The 11,988-nt window shown below is 37.8% G+C and overlaps 1 protein-coding gene across 4 annotated transcripts in view; it reads left to right on the top strand.

The window, feature by feature from the left end:
• Positions 1-611: 611 nt before the first annotated feature.
• The window catches only part of LOC121382090 (latent-transforming growth factor beta-binding protein 2-like), a 32,700-nt gene continuing 21,323 nt past the window's right edge, over positions 612-11,988 (top strand). The window contains exons 1-3 of one of the 4 annotated variants that reach the window (XM_041511580.1): positions 612-734; positions 4,099-4,163; positions 6,311-6,358. The gene's annotated coding sequence lies outside the window, so the exon portion shown is untranslated. Of the gene's footprint in view, positions 735-2,670; positions 2,766-4,098; positions 4,164-6,307; positions 6,359-11,988 lie in introns of those variants that run through there. The other 3 variants (XM_041511577.1, XM_041511578.1, XM_041511581.1) reach the window with 3 other exon arrangements.

The raw sequence follows: 11,988 nt of genomic DNA, 5'->3' as shown, positions 1-11,988 counted from the left end.
CTAATAATTAGTAGTTTTTCACGTTCCAACTAGTGCATCTCGCACTGGTCAAAGGCCGTGGTATGTGCTTTCATGTCTGTGGGAAAGTGCATATAAAAGATCCCTTGCTTCAAATGGAAAACTGTAGCGAGTTTACTCTGATGACTATGTGTCAAAATTACCAAACGTTTGACATCCAGTAGCCGATGATTAATTAATCAATGTGTTCTAGTTGTGTGAATGGTGATCACAATGCTCAATGTCGGTGTCTTTATTTTTATTTTTATTTGATGGAAATGACGTCAAACTCTAATGCCGTTGTTTTGGATGTCGCTGGACAGACTTCAGTGTAAATTTGCTATTGAAATGTTTTTATTTTATGACCATGTATGCGCACGTCAGTTATTGGAGTGTCACCGTAGAACGTTTGTTTAAATGTCAATAAATGTAGTGTTGTAACCTTGGTCACAACCAAATTTTATTAAAATGTTTATTAAAATATTGCGTATATATTTTACTCACAGTGGGGCAGATATTTTTGTGCGCAGTATAATACCAAGGTTGTGTGGTTGTTTTGTTTTGATCCGCACGTGCATTACATGCACTGTGTGTGCAGTCCGTACTGTTAATTGATAAAAACAGCATTCTCTTGGTAATCTGTCAGTTGGAACCAGAGTTAACTACAATCTTTACACGTGTCGGTATGCTGATATTTTATAGTGCAGAAATGTAGGAACGTGGTGTGGACAGCTGGGGTGAGTACTGGTTTTTGTAAATATATTTTGGTTAAAATACACTTCATGATCAATTTGCTTAGGTTTCGATTCTATAGTTGCCGTTTCCCTAGTTAACCTATACTCACGTTCTTTTTTCTCTTTCAAATGCTTGTTCCTCACGTTGCTTTGCCTGCTGCTCTTTAACACATTCCCTAAACGATTTACTCTCGTGCCATAGTAGCTCTCCTTGCTCCATTAAAAGAATTTAAACACTCCATGATAGTTTAGCTATTTGTATAATGTAGTACTAATTATATAAAGTAGCCCTTTCCCATCAGAAAGATTCACCAGTGCCTGTTTAACACAAATGCCTAAAATAATGATACTAATCTCCCTACACACTTACATAAAATTAAACAATGTGATGAAGACTGCACGATACTTTTCTACAACAGTAAATACATATATACTCGCCAAATACAAAAACAACCAAGACACAGCAACCTTTATAGAGATGAGGAATCGGCGCTGAACATCAGGCTCCATATTCATAAACGTACTTGAGTCAATGTATGATACTTATCTATGTACTTTAAGTATGTATTTAGGTATCATACATCGACTTAAGTATGTTTATTAATACGGAATCTGGGGTTTAACTTAAATGCGACTTGCTCAAATCCCTTCAACTAACAATCAGAATGACAACAATACATGTTTGTAAAAGAGTATACAGGTAGAAATAACTAATCCAATCCCACTTCTGACACATCAGGACTGACCGAGGGCTTGAATTACTACACTATCTCAATCTACTACACTATCTCAATCTTCTAAACAAATCTGAATCTTTTAAACAAAACTGACAACAAAGTAAAATAAAAATCTAAAAGTGTAAATCAATGAATTGCGATTCTACTTTTATAACAAACAGTGATCAAATAACAAATTTAAATTTGTCAGTTAAATTAAATCTGTTTCAGTCTCCGAACAGTTAACTAAACCGTCCCATCCGACGTAGATGGCTTCCGGTTCTGTCCTGCATCAAAGGTAGGTTTATATCGGCAACGATAACAGGATCTCCCGTGGTTACTTCAGATTCCTATACTATCCAGTCCTTAGTCATTGCCATTACGCTAGCTAGTTGTGGTTCACATCTCGTGACGTCGGTCACCTCGAGCCTTCCATATTAATCAAACATAAAACCTATAACAACAAATGGGCCAACATAAAACATGGTACTTATTACCCCGTCGTCGCATAAACATGTACTTATTACCCCGTCGTCGCACCTTATGTGTCGACAAAACCAAGACCCTTTTGGACAACAGTCTATGACTTAATGTAAAGTGCACCTCAAATTGAAATATCACATTTCACCATAACTCTTTAAGTCTCTACAGACTAATATCCCTGTGCACATACAAACTATTCAATAGGCACCCCAATGGCTAGCGCTATCGCTACCCCAAAACTAACCACAATCTAACATCATTACAATAATCAAGTCACTAGTGGTACCCTAAATACTAAATCGGTACATTCGCATTTCCAAACCATCAACTTAACACTTCGCCAAAACATTCCAATAATTATTCATTTATAATACTTAATATTCTAGCTTACAACATAAGAGACCAAATATACAGTGTTTGAAATTAATAATGTACAATATATTCCCAAAGACTATACAACATTACTATTGATAATTACATTTTCCTACTTCTGACCATCTCTAAAATACTACAAAATATACATGTTGCAGTTCCGACTATATTATATATTTTAAAATGTATTTTAACCAAAATATAATATATTTACAAAAACCAGTACTCACCCCAGCTGTTCACACCACGTTCCTACATTTCTGCTCTATAAAATGTCAGCATACCGACACGTGTAAAACGTGTAGCTAACTCTGGGTCCAACTGCCAGATTACCAAGAGAATGCTGTTTTTATCAATTAACAGTACGGACTGCACACATAGTGCATGTAATGCACGTGCGGATCAAAGCAAAACAACCATACAACCTTGGTATTATACTGCGCACAAAAATATCTGCACCACTGTGAGTAAAATATATACACAATATTTTAATAAACATTTTAATAAAATTTGGTTGTGACTACCTCGATTAATTTACATCTAATTTGCAAAGTTACCAAATTCTGAAAGTATGTGATCTGAAAAATAGCACATAGGCATATAGATAGATATAGATAGATAGATGCAGATAGACACAGACAGACATGTAGATATAGATATATACATGTAGATAGAAAGATATAGATAGATAGATATGACCTCATATTTAATAACTGGTCCCTCCGATATGCCCCTACCCCCCCCCCCCCTCCCAGTTACAGGCATATTCCGACGTATACGACCTGATAGTTGTACGTAGCCCAGTGTTTGAACGATCGCCTCAATTTGCACTCCAGTGCTATTAGCCTGACTGTATGCCTCGCTGTACATAGGTTGCTTAGTACCATACCAAAGAAGAGTTCCGTGTCAAAGTTCGAGGTGCACCGTAGGTTGCATAGTACCATACCAAAGAAGAGAGTTCCGTGTCAGAGTTCGAGGTGCACCGTCAAATATTTACGGAGTAAAAGCAGATGTGGGTGTGATTGGTAGTAATATGTGATATTGATTATTTGTGCAAATACTATTATCCATTGACAATAAATAAATACTTTTATTTGTTATACAGTTGTTGTGCAGTATATACCAGAGGTTGAAACTAATGCGGGGTACCCCCAAAAACGTAACTGCAATTTTCAGCAAAAATGACGGTTGCTGTTAAAAACATTAATTAAATCTCTTATATGGTTGATACGCTGCTTATATCAGGTCTATTAGAACCTGTGAGGGAAATATTTAAGAAACTGCAGTTTGACGTACACGTATAATATAAGTTGTAGAATCATCTCTCGGGGTATATGGCTTTTTATGTACCCTCTGTGTGTTCTTTTACCCCGAGCCGAACGAATTTATCTTGCCGACATGTTAAACCATATAGCCAAATAATCAAAACAACGCCAAACAATAATTGTTAACAATTTATTAACGGAGCCGTACCACGCGGACGCGAACGAAACCACTTGCCAGTGACGAAAAATAGTTCCATGGATAAACGAGTTTTTAACTTCAAATGTTTGTAATATAGTGAAAATAAAATTAATTATGTATACTTGATTGATTATAAGTGTTATTTATAATCTAATTATTGCTTTAGCATTAACTGGGGTGGCTGGAAACTGTTGGAAATTACAGACGGGGTATAAGAGAATTTGGCTCCGCCCACAGGGGTATAAGGGATTTGTCCAACGGCAAACAACCAATGAGATTAAAGAATTTTACATGAAGGCGAGATAAGTAATTCTATTTTATTTTGTTTGTAGAATTAACAGGATGAAAGAGGAACTAGAATGTTTGAAGACCCGGCTCAATGACTGTAAATCACAAAGTATGGGTTTTTTTGTTTTCTTTTTAAAGTGTAAATATCGAAGTGGTCTCTCTCTCTCTCTCTCTCTCTCTCTCTCTCTCTCTCTCTCTCTCTCTCTCTCTCTCTCTCTCTCTCTCTCTGTCTCTGTCTCTGTCTCTGTCTCTGTCTCTCTGTCTCTCTCTCTGTCTCTCTCTCTGTCTCTGTATGTTTGTCTGTCTCTATCTCTATCTCTATCTGTCTCTCTCTGTCTCTCTCTATCTCTCACCGGCCTCGATGGCGTCGTGGCAGGCCATCGGTATACAGGCTGGTAGGTACTGGGTTCGGATCCCAGTCGAGGCATGGGATTTTTAATCCAGATACCGACTCCAAACCCTGAGTGAGTGATCCGCAAGGCTCAATGGGTAGGTGTAAACCACTTGCACCGACCAGTGATCCATAACTGGTTCAACAAAGGCCATGGTTTGTGCTATCCTGCCTGTGGGAAGCGCAAATAAAAGATCCCTTGCTGCTAATCGGAAGAGTAGCCCATGTAGTGATGACAGCGGGTTTCCTCTCAAAATCTGTGTGGTCCTTAACCATATGTCTGACGCCTTATAACCGTAAATAAAATGTGTTGAGTGCGTCGTTAAATAAAAACACTTCTCTCTCTCTCTCTCTCTCTCTCTCTCTCTCTCTCTCTCTCTCTCTCTCTCTCTCTCTCTCTCTCTCTCTCTATATATATATATATATATATATATATATATATATATATATATATATATATATATATATATATATATCTATATATATATATATAGATCTATCTATCTATCTATCTATCTATCTATCTATCTATATATATAGTACGTGCGACTCCCGAACTAACTAGGTCAGGTCACGCTGTAGTAAATACACGCCACCGACCGAATCGGGTCACGAGTGCTTGTAACTTGCGTATCGTCGGTGAAATGACAAAACCTCGTAACTACACTTTTCAAAATTTTACAGGAGAGCAAAAAAACTGAATATTGTTGGAGAAATACGTTATTTTGTTATAGTCGTTGTTATGCGAACATATTAACAGTTAATAGTGATAACTACTTAATAGTGGGTGTACCATAGTTACGGCTACGTCCGAAATTAGGACGTTTTATCTTGTGTGTCAGGTCTACAAATGTACTTACGACATTTTATACCTGAAATGTTGAAAATGTCAGTTACGACATTTTGATCTAGAATTTAACACAGGTTGAAGGAATGAGGCAAGTTCTATACATGGATTAAATACACATACAATCAGGTGTAATTAACTGGTTTTATTTACATGTAATCCATGTAATGTGTGAACATAATGCAATGCTGAGCGTCATGTCCACACTCTAGCTTCCCGCTTTGTAGATACGACGTTTTGTCATTTTGTTTCTTGGACCAGTTATAATACGACTATTTGTCATGTGACAGTCAACCACTTTCTAATAGGCCGATAGTTACGATCTTTTGACAAAAGCAGAATATGAACATTCTAACTCTGGAAATTCCAAAAAGTTATTTCTCGCCAAAAGCGTAATTACGACCTTTTGTCATTTCGCCGACGGTATGTTGTTTGACAATGGCTTCCCAGATAACAACCTCGCGTCTATAGATGTTTATCTATGCATCATTTTATACAGATAACGGATAGAAAGACATGTGGCGCCTAATGTAGAACTCTCATTTCCTATTCAACAGTCAAGTATTGTTGCAAATATTGAGGATTCACAAGCAGGACAATGGTGTGCTCAAAAGCCCGTACACATTCACCTAGCGTTAGGGGTAAAAACCAGTCTGAACAGGTAAACTGCGAACAGATTGACTGGTACCACCGTCTTCTATCATATCACATTCACCTAGCGTTAGGCGCAAAAACCGATCTGAACAGGCCACTGGTTATGTCTTCTAGTTTCGAAAATAAGAGTAACCCACTATTCATATTTTTTTTGCATAATATATTGTTTTCTCTGGTGAAAGTGCAATAGGCGCAATTCAAAACTATACAATTGGAAACAAACAAATAAAATAGCTTTCTTTAACGCTTTTTTATAGAATTTTTAAAACTTGTTTTTTCCGACAACCATAAGTTTGCAGTTCTGGTTCTGTTTGACAACACTCGATAAAATAATTGTTTTCTTATATATTTTCATTTTCAGCAGCAGCGCCAACAACCAGTCCAACTACAGAAGCGCCTACAACTTTAACATGTAAGCAATGCGATTATTCTTTTGTTAATCTCTCTCCTAGTTGGAGATCCGCTGTTCATGCTGTTTTATTATGAAATGCATAGATCTGCAAGGGAAGTCATATTTTCAGTGTAAAAGTAATGTTCAATGTATTTTAGCTAGAGAGTTAACGTAGAAATGACATTTATATTTTTTTGAACGAGGTCATCCTTCCATTACCTCCCATGCAAACTTCTGGTGTAATTATCAGAGTATTGAAGTCGCTGTGGCTTTATCGCTTTTCACTTTGATGATTACCAGAGCATCAGATTGCATTTTGAAAAGTTTAAAATTTCTTTTATTTAACGAAACCAGTAGAGCACATTGATTAATTAATGACGTTTTTTCATTTTGTTTCTTGGACCAGTTATAATACGACTATTTGTCATGTGACAGTCAACCACTTTCTAATAGGCCGATAGTTACGATCTTTTGACAAAAGCAGAAAATGAACATTTTAACTCTGGAAATTCCAAAAAGTTATTTCTCGCCAAAAGCGTAGTTACGACCTTTTTGTCATTTCGCCGACGGTATGTTGTTTGACAATGGCTTCCCAGATAACAACCTCGCGTCTATAGATGTTTATCTATGCATCATTTTATACAGATAACGGATAGAAAGACATGTGGCGCCTAACTACCAGCTGTCAGCATAATTTTGAGAGCTCTTACAACTCGATTATCGACGTATAACCCATTCGTTGTTAATCTGAGCGCACACATCGTAAGTCGGGACTTGGGAAAATTTTAACGCAACCGTTGAGTCGGGCAAGTGTCTGCTGACAATTGTCAGTCAGACGCTAGCATAACAAGTATATTCATTAATAAATGAACAGTATCAGTATAGACAAAAGCAGGATTATACCACAGATTATAACCATAGACAAAATCAGGATTATACCACAGATTATAACCATAGACAAAAGCAGGCTTATACCACAGATTATAACCATAGACAGATTCCCTGTTGCAAATAAATGAACAGTATCAGTATAGACAAAAGCAGGATTATACCACAGATTATAACCATAGACAAAAGCAGGATTATACCACAGATTATAACCATAGACAAAAGCAGGCTTATACCACAGATTATAACCATAGACAGATTCCCTGTTGCAAATAAATGAACAGTATCAGTATAGACAAAAGCAGGATTATACCACAGATTATAACCATAGACAAAAGCAGGATTATACCACAGATTATAACCATAGACAAAAGCAGGCTTATACCACAGATTATAACCATAGACAGATTCCTTGCTGCAAAAATGTTATTGAGGACCGTTACGCTACTGATTCCCGCAAACACGTCTAAGAACACGTGGTGCTGTATAATACAGGTATATGACGGGGGGGGGGGGGGGGGGGGGAATCCGTCTCATGTCCTAGCCAGGATTTTGAGAGGGGGTGTCGTTTAGGCTTAGGGTGAGGCACTTCGTGCCTTACACGAGGGCGCGAAGTTGGTTATTGAAAAGTCCCCGACCCCCTCCCCATTGGCTACGGGCCTGCGTCTACACCCCCCCCCCCCCCCACACCCCCAATATGGATGCCTAAAGACTAGTAAAGTGTTGAAGGATTTAAAAGACAATGCGTTGCAACTGAACTATTTTCAACAACAAATTTTAATTGCCCCAACCCCTCTAAAATTGACGTTTTCCATTAAGGGAAAATAACTCCGTTTAGCAAAAATGTACAGCCTAATTTTGCGTTTTTAACACCTAGCATTTACCCTATACATATTTTCACTAAATGGTCTTTAAAATAGTCCCAAATGTTTTTTTCAATCCCAAAAAAGTTCTTGCCTCAAGAATATGGTACACTAATTCAGTTCCAGTATATCTCTGTTTATTAAGTTTTCTAAATTAATTAAATGAATATAATTTGACATTATATACCATAATGTATATAATAATCAACCACGGATCCAAGGGAATGGTTCTAGGGGGTGTACTCCCACTCCCATTTTAAAATGCCCGAAAAATCCACTGTTTAGTGTTTAACAGATAAACACAGGTACAATTTAAAAATAATAAAATTAGTGGAGTTATGTAATATCTTGGTCAGCTGGATGTTTTTGCAGAAGTTTATTATGTAATGTCGGTTACTGTAATTTTGACTTTGTTGGATGCTCTTTTTCTACATTGCATCTACACTGAGTACTATAGCTGCCTTTTTTAAACCTTACAACCTTCCCTAAAAAAATCATGGATCCACCCCTGATAATAATGAATGTACATAACATTATGTATATGGTCCTGGCCATTTCAAGAATACAGTGACTGATATTACTAACATTTTAATATACTTTAAAGTACAGTTGAGGTCAACTGCAGATGTTTAAACATTGAAGATAAAAATGTCTATTCACAATAGCTCATATTGAAATATGTACGCTGACCCAACAGGTTTTGTTAAAATAGTTCATTTTTGAATGGTTAACCTCATCAGATGGATAAGTTACTTGAAATTTAGTACTTAATTAAAACATAAACAAATGTCTGCCGTTTTGGACCCACAGAAAATGCACCAACAGGGAGATGTGTTACATGCCATCAAAGTTATCTAATAATTCTAAACATCTAAATTTTGTATTGCAGTCAATCAGCAATGGACTAACAACAGTTATATCACAAAACTAGACACTTGTCACGATGAGAACACCACTATTTTTCAATAACAAGAGGCGGGCTCCTTAATTTCTGACTTTGCCACTGAATAAATTTTTTAAAATAGCAATTAAAATGAGTTCTGTGCTTTGCATAAAGTTATTTCGATGTATTTTGTACCAGTTACACCTACTGATATTTGTGTAATATTACAGATAAATGTTGTAATTGTCGCAAAACAACATCATGTTTTCAACCAAAGAAACACTGCAATGGACTGGTGGCAGTGTGTGGCGCTACCAGTCTTCCTATGCGGTCTGCAGTGGACTGGTGGCAGTGTGTGGCGCTACCAGTCTTCCTATGCGGTCTGCAGTGGACTGGTGGCAGTGTGTGGCGTTACCAGTCTTCCTATGCGGTCTGTGGGCGGGACGTAGCCCAGTGGTACAGCGTTCGCTCGATGCGCGGTCTGTGTGGGATCGATCTCCGTCGGTGGGACCCATTGGGCTATTTCTCGTTCCAGCCAGTGCACCACGACTGGTATATCAAAGGTTGTGGTATGTACTACCCTGTCTGAGGGATGGTGCATATAATGGTGCTATGGAATTTTTGAAGGAGCAAAGTATAATGCCAAAGAGAAAAAGGTGCGCAATTTTGATTTTGAGGAAATTTGGCGCAATTTTGAACGGTTTGTCAAAAAGAAAGATCAAGGGCTAACATAGGTTTTGAATTTTAGAGCGTCGAGAGTAGCCCGTTAATTAGACGTATATAATGCTGGGGTGTCTCCTTAGGTTGCCCATAGGGCCCTTAAAAAGGGCGTGACCGCTTCTGGTCGTGGCATGTCAACCCAGGGGAGACTCGTGCAATTTGTGTACATACACCGGTAGGTAAGGCGCCGTGTTGTCCCGGGGGTTTTGTTGGTCATGTCTTTTTGAAGGCAGCCTCCTCTTCCGTGTCACCAAGTGCCCAAGGAGTCCACCAGCAGCAAATATTTGGGATTGGGGTAGGGGAGGCCGGTATTCTTTTGTCCAGCTTCTCCTAGGTGCATTGCAATTGTGTACTCGGAGCCGGTTTTCTTTTGCTCGGCTCCGAGCACGTGCTGGGCCATTCATTGTGGGCGGGTGCATTGTCATCATTAGTCAATGCACCCTCTGTACTGTTGCGGTTGTGCCGTTTGTTTGTAAAACCCTAGTTTGGTGTTAAGGTTGTTCCTAATGCCCGGCGCAGACGAGCGTTTTTTAACGCATGCGTCTGCGTTAAAAAAAACGCAGACTCAACGCAGACGGATGCGTCTCGTGTGCGCGTACCTGCGATGCGTTCCTGCGATCCACTGACGATTTCTTTTATTAATTAATTTATTTATACTTTACTCTAGGAAAAATAACAAAGATTAAATGTAATTTATTAATACATTTTAAAACATAATAAACTTTATTTAAAACATTATGTACAATATACTATTACGATATAAGTTTTTCTTATTTCACAATTGTTTGTTTTAATTATTATTATTAGGCATAGTACAATGACTGCAATAATATATATTTTTAAATTTCATCTATTTAGAAATGTCATTAATTACACATGCCTAGTCTTTGTTTCAAAGATGAGCAGTTGGAAATTATTTGAGTTGAAACATTTACATGTTAGTCATTTTTAATGGTCGGGTCTGTTTTCACAGTTCTGTTCATCACTGAAACCAATAATTGTTAATTTCGTTATATGCTGTTTCACACTGATATATGACATTGGCTTGGTTTTTTCCATAAATTGCAATACATTTCCTACGGTGGTATGCACGAAATACCGTGATTTTACTGAATCACTATTTTCACAATATGCTTTCGTAATATATGGCTATAAATACCCTAACTTCATAGAAAGTGAATTTGGAATAACACTTCGTTTGACATGTCCAGAATGGCAGCCATCGTAGATAACACGAAAGGCATGTTATTGAATAGACAGATGATTGGTCAATATAAAAATGTGAACGCAATGCAGACACAGGTAGGCGCACACGTACGTTTTTAGACGGATGCGGCAGGAGACGGATGCGTGTGTGCGTCTAAAATCAAACATGTTTGATATTTGAAAAATCGACGCAGCGCTAAAAAACGCAACGCAGAGGGTCGCACACGAGGCGTTTTTACTGCGTTCGTACGGATGCGTTTTTTAACGCAAGACGCATGCGTTAAAAAACGCTCGTCTGCGCCGGGCATAAGTCCCTATTCTAATGTAAACCAACGGCTATTGAAGGCCACACACCACACACACACACACACACACACACCCCATCCTTGGATTATAATGAAATACAAGGAGAGGGGAATACAAGGAGAGGGGAATTATACTAGCCTATCTATTTTGAAGGGTGTTCCCTTATAGTGTAGGTATTGGTTAAAAAGCCTAGTGCTTAGCATATCTTATTGGTAGCAGAAGCCCCTGCTTATATTGATGTTGATCATCACTTTGTTTGTATTACCATAGTTTGACACCCAATAACCGATGTAATTTTCGTGCTGGGGTGTCGTTAAACATTCATTCATTCATTGGTAGCAGAAGCAAATATCTATTAAGAAATAAGGCGGATAACTAACGTTAAGAAAAGTTTACGTAAGCAGTTGTATACATGTCGTGACTAAAGGAATTTTCCTGCTCCCACTAAGAGCCCCCCCCCCCCCCCCCCTTCCCCCGACTAAGGTTTCCCCACTTATCTGGTATAAAGATTACATGGCTGGTTAATATCTAATAAATTAGACTTACTTAATTTCTATCTGGTTTCCTATTTTCTTATCTTGTATCTTCGTCTGGAACCCTAAATAACTTACCTTATTTTTGCTGTAATGTATTTCCTAATTCATGGTGCAAGTGCAGAAGGCAAAGTCGTGGAGATTATTTACAGTATTGCGGTGTCCAATTAAGAGGATTAACCACAGCAAGAAATTCCTAGAAAAAGCATTTATATATACAAATTATAAACTATTTATGTTTTATATTTATAC

The sequence above is a fragment of the Gigantopelta aegis genome, chromosome 9 (assembly GCF_016097555.1).
Source record: "Gigantopelta aegis isolate Gae_Host chromosome 9, Gae_host_genome, whole genome shotgun sequence".
Classification (NCBI taxonomy): Eukaryota; Metazoa; Mollusca; class Gastropoda; order Neomphalida; family Peltospiridae; genus Gigantopelta; species Gigantopelta aegis.
This window is presented reverse-complemented; position numbering and strand designations above follow the sequence as displayed.